The 20,773-nt window shown below is 42.7% G+C and overlaps 1 protein-coding gene, 1 long non-coding RNA gene and 1 pseudogene across 3 annotated transcripts in view; 2 read left to right on the top strand and 1 right to left on the bottom strand.

The window, feature by feature from the left end:
- Window positions 1–8,892, bottom strand: part of LOC146443060 (uncharacterized) — a 32,121-nt gene extending 23,229 nt beyond the window's left edge. Inside the window, exon 1 of the long non-coding RNA XR_014856428.1 lies at window positions 8,831–8,892. This is a non-coding gene — a long non-coding RNA (uncharacterized LOC146443060). The remainder of the gene's footprint in view (window positions 1–8,830) is intronic.
- The window catches only part of EXOC4 (exocyst complex component 4), a 318,206-nt gene extending 309,127 nt beyond the window's left edge, over window positions 1–9,079 (top strand). Inside the window, exon 19 of the transcript XR_014856419.1 lies at window positions 8,974–9,079. The gene's annotated coding sequence lies outside the window, so the exon portion shown is untranslated. The remainder of the gene's footprint in view (window positions 1–8,973) is intronic.
- Window positions 8,188–20,773, top strand: part of LOC146443058 (exocyst complex component 4 pseudogene) — a 26,045-nt pseudogene continuing 13,459 nt past the window's right edge. The window contains exon 1 of the transcript XR_014856423.1: window positions 8,188–8,502. The product of XR_014856423.1 is annotated as an exocyst complex component 4 pseudogene (transcript). The remainder of the gene's footprint in view (window positions 8,503–20,773) is intronic.

The following is a 20,773-nucleotide window of genomic DNA, read 5'->3' as shown; positions in this document are numbered from 1 at the left end:
TGTTCAGGGATGAGTTTTGAGTTCTCCATGCATGTGGTGATGCTCAGACATTCCCATTCACAGAATTTTGGGATTGTTGAGGTTGGAAAAGCCATCCAAGGTCATGGAATCCAAGCTGTGCTCAATTCTTGTCCCCAAGTGTCACATCCTTGGACACCTCCAGGGATGGGAACTCCAAACCTCCCTGGGAAGCTCCTTGTGGTGTTTGCCAGCTTCTCCATGAGGAAATTCCTGCTGCTGTCCCACCTGAGCTGATCTTCCCAGCAGGACAGCTCTGCCCAAGGGAGGAACTGACAAAGAAATAAAGAAATATTAATAAGATAATAACTCCAGACCTCCCTGGGAAGCTCCTTCTGATGTTTGCCAACTTCTCCATGGGGAAATTCCTTCTCCTGTCCCACCTGAGCCTCTCCTGTCCCACCTGAGCTGATCTTCCCAGCAGGACAGCTCTGCCAAAGTGAGGAACTGGTAAAGAAATAAGGAAATACTAATAAGACAATAACTCCAAACCTCCCTGGGATGGAACATTCTTCTGGTGTTTACCAAGTTTTCCATGAGGAAATTCCTTCTGCTGTCCCACCTGAGCTGACCTTCCCAGCAGGACAGCTCTGCCCAAGTGAGGAACTGAAAAAGAAATGAGGAAATATTAATAAGATAATAACTCCACACTTCCCTGGGAAGCTCCTTCTGGTGTTTGCCAACTTCTCCATGAGGAAATTCCTGTTGCTGTCCCACCTGAGCTGATCTTCCCAGCAGGACAGCTCTGCCCAAGGGAGGAACTGACAAAGAAATGAGGAAATATTAATAATAACTCCAAACCACCCTGGGAAGCTCCTTCTGATGTTTACCAAGTTTTCCATGAGGAAATTCCTTCTCCTGTCCCACCTGAGCTGATCTGCCCGGCAGGACAGCTCTGCCCAAGTGAGGAACTGGAAAAGAAATGAGGAAATATTAATAAGACAAAAACTCCACACCTCCCTGGGACACTCCTTCTGATGTTTGCCAACTTCTCCATGAGGAAATTCCTTCTGCTGTCCCACCTGAGCTGATCTTCCCAGCAGGACAGCTCTGCCCAAGTGAGGAACTGGTAACGAAATAAGGAAATATTAACAAGACAATAACTCCAAACCTCCCTGGGAAGCTCCTTCTGATATTTATCAACTTCTCCATGAGGAAATTCCTTCTCCTGTCCCACCTGAGCCTCTCCTGTCCCACATGAGCTGATCTTCCCGGCAGGACAGCTCTGCCCAAGTGAGGAACTGACAAAGAAATGAGGAAATATTAATAAGATAATAACTCCACACCTCCCTGGGAAGCTCCTTGTGGTGTTTACCAACTTCTCCATGGGGAAATTCCTGCTGCTGTCCCACCTGAGCCTCTCCTGTCCCACCTGAGCCTCTCCTGTCCCACCTAAGCTGATCTTCCCAGCAGGACAGCTCTGCCCAAGTGAGGAACTGACAAAGAAATGAGGAAATATGAACAAGACAATGACAGATAAGGTAGATAAACAGCAGGATGACAAGGAGGAAGGAGAAAAGCAGAGAGCTCTGGGAAGGCTGGGGATGTTGGGCATGTCCCTCCCTATCCCTCTGCTAACGAGCTCAGCTTCCAGCTCTGATTTCTCATCTGCGTGTGACAAACAGCTCTGCAGAGGTGACAAACCCCCGAGCTGCACGTGACACCCAAAGGTGGTGGCTGAAGGGGAGGGTTTGAATCCAAAATGGCTTAATCTGTGTAAAAAGCAACCCCCAGGTGAGCTGGTTTGCATGTAGGGCTTGACGCGCCGTCTCTGCGGTTTCAACTTGAAAAGGGAAAATAATTGGATTTTTCTAACGAGGTTGTGTCTAATTAGAAGGCTGCACTTGTGCCCTTTTGAATAAATACACTTGTTTTTGCTGGCTGGCTGTGTAGCTGATCAGAGCCTTGTGTGAGTACAGAGCAAGGGGTGAGGGCTTCCCATCTCTGCTGCTGTTTCCTGCCTTGGACAAATGACTTAATTGGAATTATTCTTCCAGCTTTAATTTTAAAAAAAAAACATAAAAAAAGAGCCAATATTATCCTTTGACTATTTATTCAGGGCTGTGATTTGCAAATTCGTATTTCTTCCTCTCATGCTTTGTTTTCTTTCCCAAAGAATTTCCCTCATTTTAGGGTTGTAGCTGTGATTTAGGATGAGCAGTGGCTGGGGAGTGGGATTGGATCCATCCCTGCAGGTGTCCAAGGCCAGGCTGGATGGGGTTGGGAATTAGATGATTTTTAAGGTCCCTTCCCACCCAAACCATCCCATGATTCCATGAAAAGCTGGGATGCAGCTCTCCCCTCCCATCCCCGTTTTCCACCTTGTTCTCAGAAGCTCTGCAGATGGAACAAGCAGCAGATTTTGGATTTAAAATGCTGCTCACTGCCAGGTGTGTGCAAACATCCCTGCAGCTTTCAGGAGGTGTAGGAATTACAGTAATTGCTGCTTTCCCTGGGTTTTCCTTTGGCGTTCTGAGTTTTCAGAACGATCTCTGCAAACTGCTGCTGCCTGGAGCTCAGCTCTGCTGCCCTAGCAGTGCCCTGGAGCCATCAGCTGCATCCTGGAGCCATCAGCTGCATCCTGGAGCCATCAGCTCCATCCATCAGCTCCATCCAAATCATCAGCTCCGTCCTGGAACCATCAGCTCCATCCTGGAGCCATCAGCTCCATCCTGGAACCATCAGCTCCATCCTGGAACCATCAGCTCCATCCTGGAGCCATCAGCTCTATTCTGGATCCATCAGCTCCATCCTGGAGCCATCAGCTCCATCCTGGAACCATCTGCTCCATGCTGCAACCATCAGCACCATCCTGGAATCATCAGCTCCATCCTGGAACCATCAGCTCCATCCTGGAACCATCAGCTCCATCCATCAGCTCCATCCAAATCATCAGCTCCGTCCTGGAACCATCAGCTCCATCCTGGAGCCATCAGCTGCATCCTGGAACCATCAGCTCCATCCTGGAGCCATCAGCTGCATCCTGGAGCCATCAGCTCTATTCTGGAGCCATCAGCTCCATCCTGGAGCCATCAGCTCCATCTGAACCATCAGCTCCATCCTGGAGCCATCAGCTCCATCCTGGAACCATCAGCTCCATCCGAACCATCAGCTCCATCCTGGAACCATCAGCTCTATGAACCATCAGCTCCATCCTGGAGCCATCAGCTCCATCCATCAGCTCCATCCTGGAACAATCAGCTCCATCCTGGAGCCATCAGCTCCATCCTGGAGCCATCAGCTACATCCATCAGCTCCATCCTGGAACCATCAGCTCCATCTGAACCATCAGCTCCATCCTGGAACCATCAGCTCCGTCCTGGAGCCATCAGCACCATCCTGGAACTATCAGCTCCATCCTGGAACCATCAGCTCCGTCCTGGAGCCATCAGCACCATCCTGGAACTATCAGCTCCATCCTGGAACCATCAGCTCTGTGAACCATCAGCTCCATCCTGGAGCCATCAGCTCCATCCTGGAACCATCTGCTCCATGCTGCAACCATCAGCACCATCCTGGAATCATCAGCTCCGTCCTGGAGCCATCAGCACCATCCTGGAACCATCAGCTCCATCCTGGAACCATCGACTCCATCTTGGAACCATCAGCTCCATCCTGGAACCATCTGCTCCATGCTGCAACCATCAGCACCATCCTGGAACTATCAGCTCCATACTGGAACCATCAGCTCTATGAACCATCAGCTCTATGTACCATCAGCTCCATCCTGGAACCATCAGCTCTATGTACCATCAGCTCCATCCTGGAACCATCAGCTCTATGAACCATCAGCTCCATCCTGGAACCATCAGCTCTATGAACCATTAGCTCCATCCTGGAACCATCAGCTCTATGAACCATTAGCTCCATCCTGGAACCATCAGCTCCATCCTGGAGTCATCAGCTCCATCCTGGAACCATCAGCTCTATGTACCATCAGCTCCATCCTGGAACCATCAGCTCTATGAACCATTAGCTCCATCCTGGAACCATCAGCTCCATCCTCAGCTCTTCCCTTTTCCGTCTTTAATATCTCCAAAGGGAAAAATGCCCTATGGGATTGTCTTCTTGGTCAAGCCAGTCCTGAAAATCCATTTATTCTTCATTGCTTGACTGGAGTTATCTCATTTCTTGCTGTATTTTCCCTTTTTTTTGGTGTTTCTCCAATATTTAAATGTCATGGTTCCACCATTAACTTCAAATATCAGAACTGAGTGACTTTATAACCACAGCTTTGCTCTAAAGCAGAGCAAACCTGCAGCTCCAGCACTGAGGAATAATTAAAGTGAGATCCTTCTTTCTGCAACATCCCACCCAAGTTCCTCCTCTGAAGGAGAGATCGAGTCCTTCTCAGGGAAATCCGAATTTCTTTTGGAATTTACCTTTGGAAAACTTTTTTTTTTTTTTGGGTTAGAGGTGAAGATTAGCATTTAAATGGAGAATGGTATTAATAGGTATTAATATTAATTTAAATGGAGAATGGTGTTAATAGCCCTCAGAGGAGCTGGGCTCATCCTCATTGCCTTTCCTGAGATTTTTTTTTCCCCCTAAATGAGAAAGCTTCTTGATTTTTTATTCTCTTTCTCCGAGAACAGAGTTCTTTTTTATTCTCTTTCTCCAAGAACAGAGACTATTTTTTAATATGGATATCTGTAGATATATAAGCTCAAAATTCCTCTTTGCTAAATGAGTTCCATGTTGGCAATTTGCTGTTTTCTTTCAAAAGTTGCTGTTTCAAACCCAAAAAAACCCAAACTGCTTTGGGGGTTTCTGCAGCTTTCCTTTGCCCATGGGATGTTTTTTTTTCCTGCAGTTGGGAATCATTTCCATCCCATTTAAAGGATATTTAACCTTCATTATCTGCTCTTGGCACAGAGCTGTTCTTCATGCCATGGTGGATCTTCCATTGGGCAATTCCAGGTGGATAAACGGAGCAAGGAGAGTAGAATTTGGCATTTTTTTGCTCTTAGGTTTGTCCTAAAAATGCCCCAAAAAACCCTCAAGGCAGCTTTGGACCCAATCCCACTGTCAGTAGTCAGAGGATCAGGTTGTGAGTGTCTTGGGATGTGAGTCCATCACGTAAAAAATGGATTTTATTCTTAAAAAATAACAAATCTTCGTCATCCCAACCATCAAAATTAATTAATTATCCTATGATGAGCAGGATATTAATGATTTGGGATTCCTTCCCTCCTCATTCCCCAAAATATGCCATCAACACCAGAACTGGAGAGGTTTTTATTCCATCCTGAAGATCCAGAGGCTTGGAGCAGATCAGTGCTTCCTTCCCTTGCTGTCATTCCGTAGGAATTCACAAGAATTCCATAGGAATTTGGGGGAGATGGAACCTGTTTTGTGTTTTTGTGTATAAAAAAAAAATAAAAATCTCAGCCATCAGCTCAGTCCAGCAAATCCCATCAGTGCTTTCCAGCCTAACACAAATAAATGATAATTGTGGGAATAAATATGGAAATAAAAGGATTTTATTGATGGTGGGATCTTCCCAGCAGCTGCATTCCCACATTCCCAGAATGGGTTTGGGTTCAAGGGACCTTCAGAACGATCCCATTCCACCCCAGCCATGGCAGGGACACCTTCCCCTGTCCCAAAGTGCTCCTTGGACTTCCAGGATGGGGAAGTTTTTCCCCAAATTTCCCCAAAATTCCCCAAAATTCTCCAAATTTTGCCCAAGATCCCTGGCCTTGCCAAGGTGACAGAGAACCTCAAAGGGAGGAAAAGGACTAAAGCTGCACAAATGGGTCACTGGAGTGATGCTTTAGGATTTCAGGCATTAGGATTTTCTGGTTTTCATGGATCTGTAATGCTGTGATTCTCCAGTGTGTAACTCTTGACTCCAAATGGGATGAAAAGCTGCTGTTCTCTCATTTTTAGACAAACCAGTTCCTCCCTAAGCCCAAAACTCAAGGACACCTCACTGTCTCAGAGCCCCAAGATCTGGAAACAACAGTGAATTGGGGGGAGAAAATTTGGAGTAATTGAGTTCATTAGCTGAAGCTTTAATTGGAGGATTAACCCTCAATAATATGCAAATGGAGAAAACGTATAAAGTATGAAAAACTTGTGACTCGTTGGCCATTCTGGGTGGGCTGAGAGTGCCCTAAATGCACCTGAAAGCCTCTATGAATTAATTAATTAATTTAATTTCAATTAATTAATTAATACATTTATTAATTTACCTGCTTTTTATTCTCTCAACCTTGCCTAACCTCTGTTTTAGGTAAGCCCACCTGTGTTCCTCACCTTCCTTCCTCACCTGTCCCAAATCTGGACCAACTCAAGAATCCTGCACCAAACCAGGATTCTGCCACTCTTTCCAGCATCAGATTATTTTTTAATTAAAAAACTCCCCTCTAAAAGCAAAGGGGGAGCAGCAGGGAAGGAGCACAAGGTGTGCATTTTTAATTGGGTTGCAATTAAAAAGCTGCTGCTCCGGCCTGGCAATGCCTGCAGCCAGACCCTGATTTGCATGAGTAATTATTCACTCCATCACTGAGCTTTGCCTTGCTTGTCTTTGAAAGCATTAATAAATATTGATCAGCCACACTCCTGTTTGCCTTTTCCCCCAGCAGCTCTGATGGACTGGGCTTCTGATGTTATCAAATAATGAAAAATGAAAGAGGGAGTGGGATGAGCCTCTTGGTTTGGGATTTTTTTTATTCAGGGATTTTTTTTTATTCAAAACTCTTCGTTTTCCTTTCACAAGTGGATTCATCCCTGCCGTTGGAAACCCTCTGTGGATTATCGAGAGGAAGGGAAGTTGTAAAGGGTGGAGGGAATGGATAAATGGAGGAGAGGTGAGGGGAATTTGTGGAATTTCAGCCAACTGCTCTGTGGTTTTGAAAGCTGAGGTTTCAAACCAGGGAAAAGAATTATCAAATGTCGCTGTTGAGCTGCTAGCAGAGAAAAAGATCCGAATTCTCAGCGTGGCATAAAAAAGAGAGTTTTATTATTTGATTCCAACCTATGTAGACTTTTCAGAGGTCACCCAGATTGGTCAGTCAGAAACCTCCCCTTAGGCCTGACTGGCCAGGCCTGAACTGTCCAAATCTCGAGACACTGTTTTTAATAACATCCAAACTTTATCTCTGTTTATAAAACACAGGAGAAAGTTCTCATGGGCAAGACCTGTGCTAGCCACAGGATGGAGCTTGGAGCAGCCTGGGGTGGTGGAAAGTGTCCCTGCTGTGGGAACTGGATGAGCTTTAAGGTCCCTTCCTGTGGCTAGCACAGGTCTTTCTCGTGAGAACTTTCTGCTGTGTTTTATAAACAAAGATAAAGTTTGGATGTTATTAAAAACAGTGTCTCGAGATTTGGACAGTTCAGGCCTGGCCAGTCAGGCCTAGGGGGAGGTTTCTGACTGACCAATCTGGGTGACCTCTGAAAAGCCTATATAGGTTGAAATCAAAATAATAAACTTCCTCTTTCTTGCCACACTGAGAACTTGGGGTCTTTTCTCTGCTAGCGGCTCAACAGCGACAGGATGGTGGAAAGTGTCCCTGCCGTGGCAAATGGATGAGCTTTGAGGTCCTTTCCAACCCAAACCATCTTGGGATTTGGGATGACATTCCACAGGATGATTTTGGGCTCCCTTTGCACCACACCACACAGAACAAACCCCATAATTCACAAAACTCTACATCAATCCAGCTATTTTCCCACCAAACCTCACCACTAACACCTATTTTTCCATCTCTCCGCTCTCCAGGCAGTACTACTATTGACAGAACCCTGCATCAATCCAGCCCTGACCCACCAAACCCCACCACTAACACCTCTTTTCCCATCTCCCCGCTCCCCAGGCAGTACTACTATTGACAAAACCCTGCATCAATCCAGCCATTTTCCCACCAAACCCCACCACTAACACCTCCTTTCCCGTCTCCCCGCTCCCCAGGCAGTACTACTATTGACAAAACTCTGCATCAATCCAGCTATTTTCCCACCAAACCCCACCACTAACACCTCTTTTCCCGTCTCCCCGCTCCCCAGGCAGTACTACTATTGACAGAACTCAGCATCAATCCAGCCATTTTCCCGCCAAACCCCACCACTAACACCTCCTTTCCCGTCTCCCCGCTCCCCAGGCAGTACTACTATTGACAAAACTCTGCATCAATCCAGCTATTTTCCCACCAAACCCCACCACTAACACCTCCTTTCCCGTCTCCCCGCTCCCCAGGCAGTACTACGAGATGCTCTACAACACGGCGGACGAGCTGCTGAACCTGGTGGTGGACCAGGGGGTGAAGTACACCGAGCTGGAGTACATCTACGCGCTGAACCTGCTGCACCGCAGCCAGACCGGCGTGGGCGACCAGAGCACGCAGAACACGCGGCTGCAGCGCCTCAAGGAGATCATCTGCGAGCAGGCTGCCATCAAGCAGGCCACCAAGGACAAGAAGATCACCACCGTGTGAAAAATCCCCGCCTTGGCACTGCCCAGGCAGCACCTCCTTGATTTATGTTGGTTTTTTTTCATTTTGATCGAAGGCGAAAGTGCAAATATGGGCGTTGTAGCGATGAGGGGAATTTGAGATTTGAGCTGTTTGAGGGTTTGGGGTTGGGGTGGTTTTGGGGTGGTTTTGGGGTTGGGTGGGTGTTCATGTAGTGCTTCTGGAATGTTCTGCCCCAAAGGGGTTTGGCAGCAGGAAGCCCGTGGGGTTTGGGGTTGGATATTGGGCTTTGCTCTGCTGCTGCTTTGCTCCAGATGAGCACGGAGCTGTGGGGTGGGAAAAAGGGAAAATTGGGGTTTGGGGTTGAATATTGGGCTTTGCTCTGGGGCTGATGGGACCCTGATGTTCATCTTGATGTTCATCTGATGTTCATCTTGCTTTGCCTCTAGATGAGCAAGGAGCTGTGGGGTTGGGAAAGGGAAAATTGGGGTTTGGAATTGGATATTGGGCTTTGCTCTGGGGCTGCTTTGCTCCAGATGAGCACGGAGCTGTGGGATGGGAAAAGGGAAAATTGGAATTGGATATTGGGATTGGAATTGGAAAATTGGATTTGCCCTGGGGCTGCTGCTTTGCCTCGAGATAAAAAGGGAGCTGTGGGGTTGGGGAAAGGGAAAATTGGGGTTTGGGGTTGAATATTAGGCTTTGCTCTGCTGCTGCTTTGCCTCCAAATGAAAAAGGGAGCTGTGGGGTGGAAAAAAGGGCAAATTGGGGTTTGGAATTCCAGGAATTGATTATTCCACACCGAATAACCAGCACCCTGCCAGTCAGCTTTACCTGTTGGTCCCAAGTAGCATCTCAATGGTTTTTTAGCCATTTTTTTGGAGCTTGCTCATCTCTGCCAGTGCTCTCTCCAAGCTTTACCCACGTGAAGTTTTCTGCTGTTCCCACTGCTCAGAGAGGGAGTTGTTTACTCCTTCAGGTAGGGATCATTTCTCCTCGTGGGAGGGAACGTGGGACCATTTGTTTTCCCTTCTCCTCCTTCCTTTCTCCCACAGCCATCTGCCACCAGTGGTGCACACAGGAGAAAATTGCCAACAGAATAGAACAAAAAAAAACCCCAAAACTTCACTCTGTGCTTCTAAATGTTATCTTTGAGTCTCCTCAGCTCCAGAGGAATTTGCTGGTTGTTATTTGATGCACTGAAAGGACACACAGGGTGGAGTAGCTCAGCACCAGTGAGCAGCAAGGGCAGGAGGGGAAAATCCCAAATCCAGGGGCTGAAAGCACTTTGACCCTATAAATCCACCTGGAAAAAGGATTATTGATAATCCAATAATTTTGGATTATTCCTCAAAAATCAGAATCTGCTGCTCATGGATTTGCCAAGCAAACCAGCTGGTTTTCCTGTGCTAAAAATATTCTCTCCAAGCTGTAGGTGCTTTGTGTGTAAACCCTGAAATTAAAGAATTAAAGGTTAAGTTTAAAAGCTCTTCAAAGGCTCTGCTGGTTTGTCTGGGTGGTTTTGAAGAACTGTCCTTTCCTGTGGGATTTTTTAAAAATTCCTTTCCAGGCCAGAATTCAGTGTTGTCCAAGGTGAAAATTATCAGAGTGGAAATGATTTTCTGAACACTCAGTCTGATCCTCAACTCCAGAGGATTCTCAACATCCATGCAAAAAGCAGAATCCATCAGTTTTTGTTGTTAGGAGCTTTTTCAGGTTTTTATCCTCATTTTATTCATTTTCCTCATGCCAACATTGACCATTAACTGCAGGAATTCCTCCTTTTCCTCTAGGGGTTTGCAGGAGAATTCCACACTGGTGCAGGGATGGTGAAGGAATGTTCCTGGAATGCTGGATTTTCCCTGCCAGACTCTGGAAAAGGGAAAAACAGCTGCTTGGGGCAGGAAAACCTCAATTCAGACCCTTTGAGGTGCAGGAATGAGGTGTGAGGAGCTCTGAACTCAGACTGGGCTGCTGTGAAACTGGTTAATTATGAATAATCTCAATTCTTCTAATTATTAATAATCTTAATTCTGAATCTTAATGGGATTCTTCATAATCTGAGGCTCTGCTTTGTTGAACTCCAGCTTTGCAGTCCACATTTTCCTCCCCCTGGGGCAGATTGGATAAAATCAGGAAAATCTCATCCTTGGGAATATTTTTGAATCAAAACGAATCATTTAAAACACTTTTCCCTGAGCTGTGTGTGGAATGTGGGAACCCTGAGCACCTCATTCCCTGAAAAGTTCCCTGAAAAGTTTCTTTTCTCCATCACAAAGCCATTGGATGATCTCAGAGATCTTTTCCAACCTGAATTCCAGGATTTGGAGAAGGTGCTGCAAGAAAGAATCCTCATCAAACGGTCCTTGGTGAATATATTTTCCTGGGAAAAAGAGTTTTGGGATGAGTTTTCTTACCACCAGAAGTGTGAATGTTGTGATTTTGGAGCACAGCATTTGGGTTGTTGGTCATGGAGATCAACAGCCTGGAGAAAAGGAGATTTTGGGGAGAATTTCTCACTCTACAACTCCCTGAGAGGAGGTTGTAGCCAGGTGGGATTTGGGGTTTTCTCCCCTCCAGTTGCACCAGGAAAGGTTTAGATTGGATTTAGGGAAAATATTCCCAGGAAAGGTTTGGATTGGATATAGGGGAAATATCCCCAGGAAAGTGTTGTATTGGATAAAAGTGCAAATATCCCCAGGAAAAGTTTAGATTGGATATAGAGGAAAATATCCCCAGGAAAGTGTTAGATTGGATATAGGGGAAAATATCACTAGGAAAGGTTTGGATTTGATATAGGGGAAAATATCCCCAGGAATGGTTTAGATATTGGATATAAGGAAAACATCCCCAGGAATGGTTTGGATTGGATTTAGGGAAAATATCCCCAGGAAAGGATTGTATTGGATATAAGGAAAATATCACTAGGAAAGGCTTGGATTGGATATACGGAAAATATCCCCAGGAAAAGTTTGGATTGGATAAAAGTGAAAATATCCCCAGGAAAGTCTTGGATTGGATAAAAGGGGAAATATCCCCAGGAAAGGTTTGGGTTGGATATAGGGGAAATATCTGGGAGAGCTGTGAATGTTGCCCTGGAGAAGGGAAGGATGCAGGGAGAGCTCAGAGCTCCTGCCAGGGCCTGAAGGAGCTCCAGGAGAGCTGCAGAGGGACTGGGGACAAGGCATGGAGGGACAGGACACAGGGAATGGCTTCCCAGTGCCAGAGGGCAGGGATGGATGGGATCTTGGGAATTAGGAATTGCTGGCTGGGATGGAATTCCCAGAGAAGCTGTGGCTGCCCCTGGATCCCTGGGATGGCCAAGGCCAGGCTGGACATTGGGGCTTGGAGCAAACTGGGACAATGGAAGATGTCCCTGGATGAGCTTTAAGTCCTTCCCACCCAAACCATTCCAGGATTCTGTTCCCTACACCATTCCTTCCCCAAAAGCAGTTTTGCTGTCCTGAGCTGACCCTGCAGGACACAACAGTTTATGGACAAAGCCAGGAAATTCTGGTTTTTGCAGCCCCATGAAACGCTGGCAGCTCTGCCAGCAATCATTCCATGGAATTGCTCCTTCGGCGCTAAAGAGACAAGGAAATACTTCTCCAGGCTGCAAACCCCAAATGTTTCCAGGGGGCTGTAAAAGTTCATGAGGGTTTCACGATTTCCTTTTTACAGCCTCATAATCTTTACCAGGTTTTAATTAGCCCATGATTTTCAAGCCTGCGCCAGACACAACAGGAAAAGGGGAAGGGAAAAAGCAAATTGCTCTGGTTGCTTTCCCTGTGGAGTGTCAGCCTCCAGCACAGCCTGTCCTGAGGGTTTCTTCCCTCTTTCTAGCCTCTTGATTAAGGGTGATATAATCCTTAAATTAATTTATAGATTGTATGTACAGAAATGTGCATAGATAGGGCAGAGAGGGATGGAGGGATGGATGGATGGAGGGATGGATGGATGGATGGATGGATGGATGGATGGATGGATGGATGGATGGATGATGGATGATGGATGGATGGATCAGGGATGGATGGATGGATGGATGGATGGATGGATGATGGATGGATGGATGGATGGATGGATGATGGATGGATGATGGATGGATGGATGATGGATGGATGGATGATGGATGATGGATGGATGATGGATGATGGATGGATGGATGATGGATGGATGGATGGATGATGGATGGATGGATGATGGATGATGGATGGATGGATGGATGATGGATGGATGGATGGATGGATGATGGATGGATGGATGATGGATGGATGATGGATTGATGGATGATGGATGGATGATGGATGGATGATGGATGGATGGATGATGGATGGATGGATGATGGATGGATGGATGGATGGAGGGAGGGATGGATGGATGGATGGATGGATGGATGGATGGATGGATGGAGGGAGGGAGGGATGGATGGATGGATGGATGGATGGATGGATGATGGATGGATGGATGGATGGATGATGGATGGATGGAAGGGATGGATGGATGGATAAACAAACCCCCAGGGATATCAAGGTCTGGATCCCCCCAAACTCATCACCTGCCATTCACAGCCAGCTCTTGTCGCTGTTGAGCCGCTAGCAGAGAAAAGGACCCGGGTTCTCAGTGTGGCAAGAAAAGAGAGCTTTATTATTTTGATTTCAATATATATAGATTTTTCAGAGGTCACTCAGATTGGTCAGTCAGAAATCTCCCCCTAGGCCTGACTGGCCAGGCCTGAACTGTCCAAATCTCGAGACACTGTTTTTGATAACATGACCAGGTGACCTCTGAAAAGTCTATATAGGTTGGAATCAAATAATAAAAGTTTTCTTTTTTTATGGCACGCTGAGACTCCGGGTCTTTTTCTCTGCTAGCGGCTCAGCAGCGACATCTGTCCTTTTTCATTATACTTTTATACCCTTTTGATATACTTTATATCCTTTCCTATTCCTGTGCTGCTGTCAATGTTCCTGGCGTCCACCTGTGGGGTGGGAGTGATGCCTGATGGGGTTTTTTTGTCCTTTTTCATTATATCTTTATATACTTTATATCTTTTCCTATTCCTGTGCTGGGGGGAGTGATGCCTGATGGGTTTGTTGTCCTTTTTCATTATATTTTTATGCCCTTTTGATATACTTTACATCCTTTCCTATACTTTTACTCTCTGTATCTCAGCCCCACATGTTTATAACTCTTGTACTCTAGCCTAGTTCAGAATTCTTTGAGAAGATGAAACATCCCCAAAATCTCAAGAACATGAGGAACCAACCTTGAATGGAGCCTCATCCCTGGAACATGTTTTTGGAAACTAAGTTGTAACCTTTTTGGGCACTTTTGGGGCACTTTTTTGGGGGGAGGTGATTAGAATAAAGGAGTGATTACTTCATTTGTTAGGTTTCTTATTGGGGAATTTTAGATAGGTCTGCTAATTGGTGAGGTTCATAAATTGTACTTTTTATACAAAAGTACCCTGGGTCCTTTTTTTGTCCTGGTATCACCTGGGATCCTATTAAACCAAGGTTATTAAACCCTATTAAACCTTTTTCCCTATACTGCAATGTCTACATCTCAATTTTTACCAGCATTTTAGGGATCATGAGGACAGATGAGAAACTCCAAAGGAAGCCAACCGTTGCTCTCCAGGCCATGATCCATGTTTTCCTGACCCTGTCCTTCCAGTCCTGCTCACCTCCACCTCAATCCCAGCTGCAGCTCAAGTTTCACACAGAGCACTGACCATGCTCAGAAATGAGGCATTTTAGTTTATTTTCCATTCCTTCCTCTGCTGGTTGGACCTAAGCATACATATATACATATTTTATATATATATTGTATGTATATATAATATATACATATAAAAAATATACATATATATAATACACATATATATGTGTATAAATATATATACACGTTTACACATATATATACATATATGTATATAATACACACACATATATACATGTATATATATACATATGTATTATATATATACATATATATTATATATATACATATATATACATATGTATATATATAATATATGTGTATATATATACATATATATTATATATACATATATATAATATACATTATAATATACATATATATATATATACATATATTATATGAATATATATTGTATGTATATATAATATGCATATATATAATACACACACATATAGTATATATATACATATATGTATGTATATATATATATATATATGTATATACACACACATATATATATGTATATATATATACATATATATATATTATATATATAATTCCCAGGTTTTCTCCAGTACAACTGGAAGCACAAAAATCACTCAGAGGCCTCCCTTCAGGACTACAACTCCCAAGATGCTCCGCGGCCCGGCGGGCACAGGCCGCACTCTCCTCGCCGAGAACTACAACTCCCATGCTGCATCGCTGCACGCTCCGCGCTCCTATTGGCTGGCTGGTCTCTAGGCGCGAATCCCCGCCCTGAGGGGTTCACCATGGCAACGGCGGTGTAAACAAATGGCGGCGGCCAGGGCTGGGCGGGCATCGCCGCGATAGCCGAGCTCTCTCCTCATCCTCCCTCCTCATTACACCCCATGGCGGGCCGCGAGAAGGACGGCAGAGAGGGCAGACGCGGGGAGAGGCGTCCCTCTTCCCCTGAGGCAGCGCCGCGCCCTGAGGAGCTCCCTGAGGCGCAACCCCGGCCGGGCCCGCCGCGCCGTGAGGGCGAGCGGGAGGATGGCGAGGCGAGAGAGGAGACACGGCGTTCCGAGGAGACACGGCGTTCCGAGGAGACACGGCGTTCGGAGGAGACACGGCGTTCGGAGGAGACCCAGCGCTCAGAGGAGACCCAGAGCTCAGAGGAGACACGGCGCTCAGAGGAGACCCAGAGCTCAGAGGAGACCCAGAGCTCAGAGGAGACCCAGCGCTCAGAGGAGACCCAGCGCTCAGAGGTTCAGCGCCGCGGGCTGGGGAGGGCTGTGTGCTGTGAGGGAGCAGCTCTTTGCCCCCTCAGCGGGGACAGAAGGGACACAGAAGGGCACACCGCCCGGTTTCGGGTCCCTCCCATCCCCGCGGGGTGTTTCTGCAGTGTCCCTCCCTCCCACAGGACCATTTAGACCCCAAAAAACATCTCAAAGTGTTGATTCCAACCCTTAATTCAGCCCAGCCAGCTCTCCTGGCCGTGTAAAACCCAGGATAAACTGACACAGGTTTCGTTTAACCAAATTAAACTGAATTTAAACCCTGTTTAAACTCGGTTTAATCAAATGAACCCCAATTTAAACCCTGTTTAAACTCGGTTTAACCAAATTACCCCGAATTTTAACCCTGTTTAAACTCAGTTTAACCAAATTAAAGCGAATTTAAACCCTGTTTAAACTCGGTTTAACCAAATTCAACCGAACTTAAACCTGTTTAAACTCGGTTTAGCCAAATTAACCCGAATTTAAACCCTGTTTAAACTCGGTTTAACCAAATTACCCCGAATTTAAACCCTGTTTAAACTCGGTTTAACCAAATTAACCCCAATTTAAACCTGTTTAAACTCGGTTTAACCAAATTACCCCGAATTTAAACCCTGTTTAAACTCCCAGCCCTGAGTTCCCCTAAACCCTTGGACACGAGTGAATTTTTTCCTCCTTGCCCTGCTGGGCTTTAAATCCCGATATCACCTCACCTGGTGGAAATTCTCATTTTCTCCCCCCTGCTGTAATATATAATCTAATAATTTGGATTATTCCATTATTTATCTTGGTCAAAATCACCTCACCTGGTGGAAATCCTCCTGTTCTCTCCCCTGCTGTAATACATAATCTAATAATTTGGATTATTCCTTTATTTATCTTGGTCAACATCACCTCACCTGGTGGAAATTCTCATTTTCTCCCCCCTCCTGTGACATATAATCTAATAATTTAGATTATTCCATTATTTATTTTAGTCCCTAGTTTAGCAATCGTCCTCAGAGCTCACAGGAATTTCCCAAACTGATTTTCTCATTAAACCCAGGCGGTGGTTCATCAGGTCCATCTGGCAAAACAGCCTCTTTGGGTTTAAAAAAATTTTTAAAAAAAATTTTAAAATTTAAAATTAAAAAAATTTAAAAATTAAAAAAAAATTAAATTTAAAATATAAAAGAATATTTAAAAATTTTAAAAAAATTTAAAAAGATTTAAAAAAAAATTTTTAAAAATTTAAAAGAAAATTTAAAAGATTTTTTCCCTCTGAAGAGCAGCGCTGCTCATGCTGAATAAATAGATAAAATTCACAAATAACTTCGGATTTGGGGTGCCTGACTGAGGTGGGAAGTTATGAATTATAGATATAATTTATATATATATAATTTATTATAAATTATATGTATAAATAAGAATATAGATAAACACATTGAGGGTTTTGATTGAGGGTTTTTAATTTTTTAAATTGCTTTTTGTTTTTTAAATTTATTTTTATTTATTTATTTTCATTTTATCGCTTTTTAATTTTTATCAATATTGATTGAGGGTTTTTATTAAAACCCTAATTTTTTTATTAAACCCTAATTTTTTTATTAAAACCCTAATTTTTTTATTAAACCCGAATCCATCTCCCAGCTGAACCCCAGCAGCCTCTGGACCCTCCCAAGTGTGGAATTTCCCTCTCTCAATTTCCCCTCCATCCGTTCCTCTTGTTACAAATGACAATGATTCAACCAGAATTGAGCAGTGAGAGTTTAATAATAAACAGATTACAAACCAATAGAAATTCAGAATTTAGGACAGAAGGCAATACAATCTATCAATAGCCAATGGAATCTATCAATAGCCAATGCAATCTATCAATAGCCAATACAATCCATCAATAGCCAATCTATCAATAGCCAATACAATCTATCAATAGCCAATACCATCTATCAATAGCCAATGCAATCAATAGCCAATACAATCCATCAATAGCCAATACAATCTATCAATAGCCAATACAATCAATAACCAATACCATCTATCAATAGCCAATACAATCTATCAATAGCCAATGCAATCTATCGATAGCCAATGCAATCCATCAATAGCCAATACAATCAATAGCCAATGCAATCCATCAATAGCCAATACCATCTATCAATAGCCAATACATCTATCAATAGCCAATACAATCTATCAATAGCCAATACAATCTATCAATAACCAATGCAATCTATCGATAGCCAATGCAATTGATTAATAGTCAATACAATCTATCAATAGCCAATACCATCTATCAATAGCCAATACAATCTATCAATAGCCAATACAATCTATCAATAGCCAATGGAATCTATCAATAGCCAATACAATCTATCTATCAATAGCCAATACAATCTATCAATAGCCAATGCAATCTATCAATAGCCAATACAATCTATCAATAGCCAATGCAATCTATCAATAGCCAATACCATCTATCAATAGCCAATACAATCTATCAATAGCCAATACAATCTATCAATAACCAATGCAATCTATCGATAGCCAATGCAATTGATTAATAGCCAATACAATCTATCAATAGCCAATGCCATCCATCAATAGCCAATACAATCTATCAATAGCCAATGCAATCTATCAATAGCCAATACCATCTATCAATAACCAATACAATCTATCAATAGCCAATACAATCAATAACCAATACAATCAATACCCAATACAATCAATACCCAATACCATCCATCAATAGCCAATACAATATCAGCACATGATTGAGTTACACAATAGCCAATGCAATCTATCAATAACCAATACAATCAATACCCAATACAATCAATAGCCAATACAATCCATCAATAGCCAATACAATCAATAGCCAATACAATCAATAGCCAATACAATATATCTATCAATAGCCAATACAATCAATAACCAATACAATCAATACCCAATACCATCCATCAATAGCCAATACAATATCAGCACATGATTGAGTTACACAATACCCAATACAATCAATACCTAATACAATCAATACCCAATACAATCGATACCCAATACAATCAATACCCAACACAATCAATACCCAACACAACCAATACCCAATACAATCAATCAATACCCAATACCACCCATCCATACCGCACCAACCCGCCCTCCCCGGTGTTTGTGTAGGGTCGATGGGAAGGCGTTTTGGATGGAGCCACAGCCGCCCAGGGGCTGCACAATTTGGGTTACTCTGCCCCTGGCACCGAGTACGCTTATCTGCACCTCTCCCTTCCTGTAAGTACCACCAGAAAATGTCACTTTCTGCTGCTTTGCTCATCAAATATTTCTTTTTTTTTAACAGTAAATAGTTGGGTTTGGTTAAAAAATAATGGGATTTTTTTGGGGGGGAAAGTTCATGGGAAATGGGAAATGAAAAAATTTGAATTTCTTTAAAATTAAAGAAATGGGAAGAGGCAGATTTTTGTCTCTGCCTGCCAGTGCTGTTTGGGTTTTTTGGTTTTTTTTTTTTTTTCAGTGAGATTTTTCCTTCTCCAATCCTCAGGTGTGAAAAGATCTTCCTGCTTCAGTCAGCTGGAGGGAAAAATAAAGGAATTTGTAAAACTCCTGAAAATGCTGCTTTCAGAAAGATGAAATGTCTTTTCCAAAATCTCTGCCATCCCTCCCTTCTCCTCATTGATGAAATTCTTTTTTTTTGACATTTTTTCCCCATTTCTGGCTGCTCTGCCCTCCCTTTCTGCAGGTGTCACCCTGTCCTGGTGGCACTTTGGTGGCACTTTGGTGGCACTTTGAGTCACCTCTGCCATGCCTCCTGGGGCAGCTGAGTTTGCACAGCCATTTATAAAAATTGTCATTAAAATTGTCATTAATTGTGATTAAAATTGTGATTAAAATTGTGATTCAAATATTAAATTAAAAATTAAATTAAATGAAATATGAAATTAAAATCCCTTTCCCCTTTTCTCTTTCCAAATTCTTTTTTTTGACATTTTTTCCCCATTTCTGGCTGCTCTGCCCTCCCTTTCTGCAGGTGTCACCCTGTCCTGGTGGCACTTTGGTGGCACTTTGGTGGCACTTTGGGTCACCTCTGCAGTGCCTCCTGGGGCAGCTGAGTTGACACAGCCATTGATTACAATTGGGATTAAAATCGTGATTAATTGTGATTAAAATCGTGATTAACTGTGATTAAAATCGTGATAAAATTGAGATTAAAATTGAGATTAAATTTGTGATTAATCATGATTCAAGTCGTGATTAAAATCCTGATTAAAATATGAAATTAAAAACTAAATTAAATGAAATATGAAATTGAAATCCCTTTTCCTTTTCCCTTTCCAGGAGACATCAGCATTCTCTCCAGCTCTCTCCTCGTTGTTCCAAATTCTTTTTTTTGACATTTTCTTTTTGTGGCAGCTGAGTTCACACAACCGTTTATTAAAATTGTCATTAAACTTGTCATTAAAATTCTGATTTAAATCGTGATTAAAATTGAGATTAAAATCGATATTCACACCGTGATTGAAATTGCGATTAAAATATTAAATTGACAATTAAATTGAATTAAATATGAAATTAAAATCCCTTTTTTTTTCCCTTTCCAGGGCCGTGGCTTAACTGACATCAGCATCCTCTCTGGCTTCACTCACCTGCAGAAACTGGAGCTTTCCTGCAATAAAATTCGAGGTTTGGAGGAAATCCAGCAGGAAATTCTTAATTAAATTAAATTTAATTTGAATTTAATTTAAATTAAATTAAAAAATTAAATTAAAAAATTTAATTTTTAAACCATTTCAGGTTAAAAATGCTCTGATTTGTGGAGTTTTAGTGTCACAAAGCCTGGGTGACATTTTCATGGTGTGAAATATTCCAGGAATTTCACAGGAATTTCAGGGCTGAGCTCAGGAATATCCATGAAAAATATCCATTATTGAATGGAATTTAATGGAGATAATTAAAATATCCATGAAGAACAGCAGATGTTTATCAGGGAGAGCAAGGAGATGAAACTCATCCGGTTTTATTCTTTTTATTTAAATAAAAAACAAATTTATTTTTTAAATATTTTTTTAAATTTTTAAATATTTTTAAATAGAATTAAATGATATCCATTTAATTCTATTTGACTTAAAATAATAAAATTTTATTTTTATTTAAATAAAATAAAATATTATGCATTTAAATAAAATATTTCTATTATATTAAGTTAAATTGAATTAAATGGAAATAATTAAAATATCCATGAAGAACAGCAGATGTTTATCAGGGAGAGCAAGGAGATGAAACTCGTCAGGTTTTATTCTTTTTATTTAAATAAAAAACAAATTTATTTTTTAAATATTTTTTTAATTTTACATATTTTTAAAATAGAATGAAATTATATCCATTTAA

This window comes from Lichenostomus cassidix, chromosome 1Aa (genome assembly GCF_008360975.1).
Source record: "Lichenostomus cassidix isolate B80296 chromosome 1Aa, HeHo_3.0, whole genome shotgun sequence".
Classification (NCBI taxonomy): domain Eukaryota; kingdom Metazoa; phylum Chordata; class Aves; order Passeriformes; family Meliphagidae; genus Lichenostomus; species Lichenostomus cassidix.
This window is presented reverse-complemented; position numbering and strand designations above follow the sequence as displayed.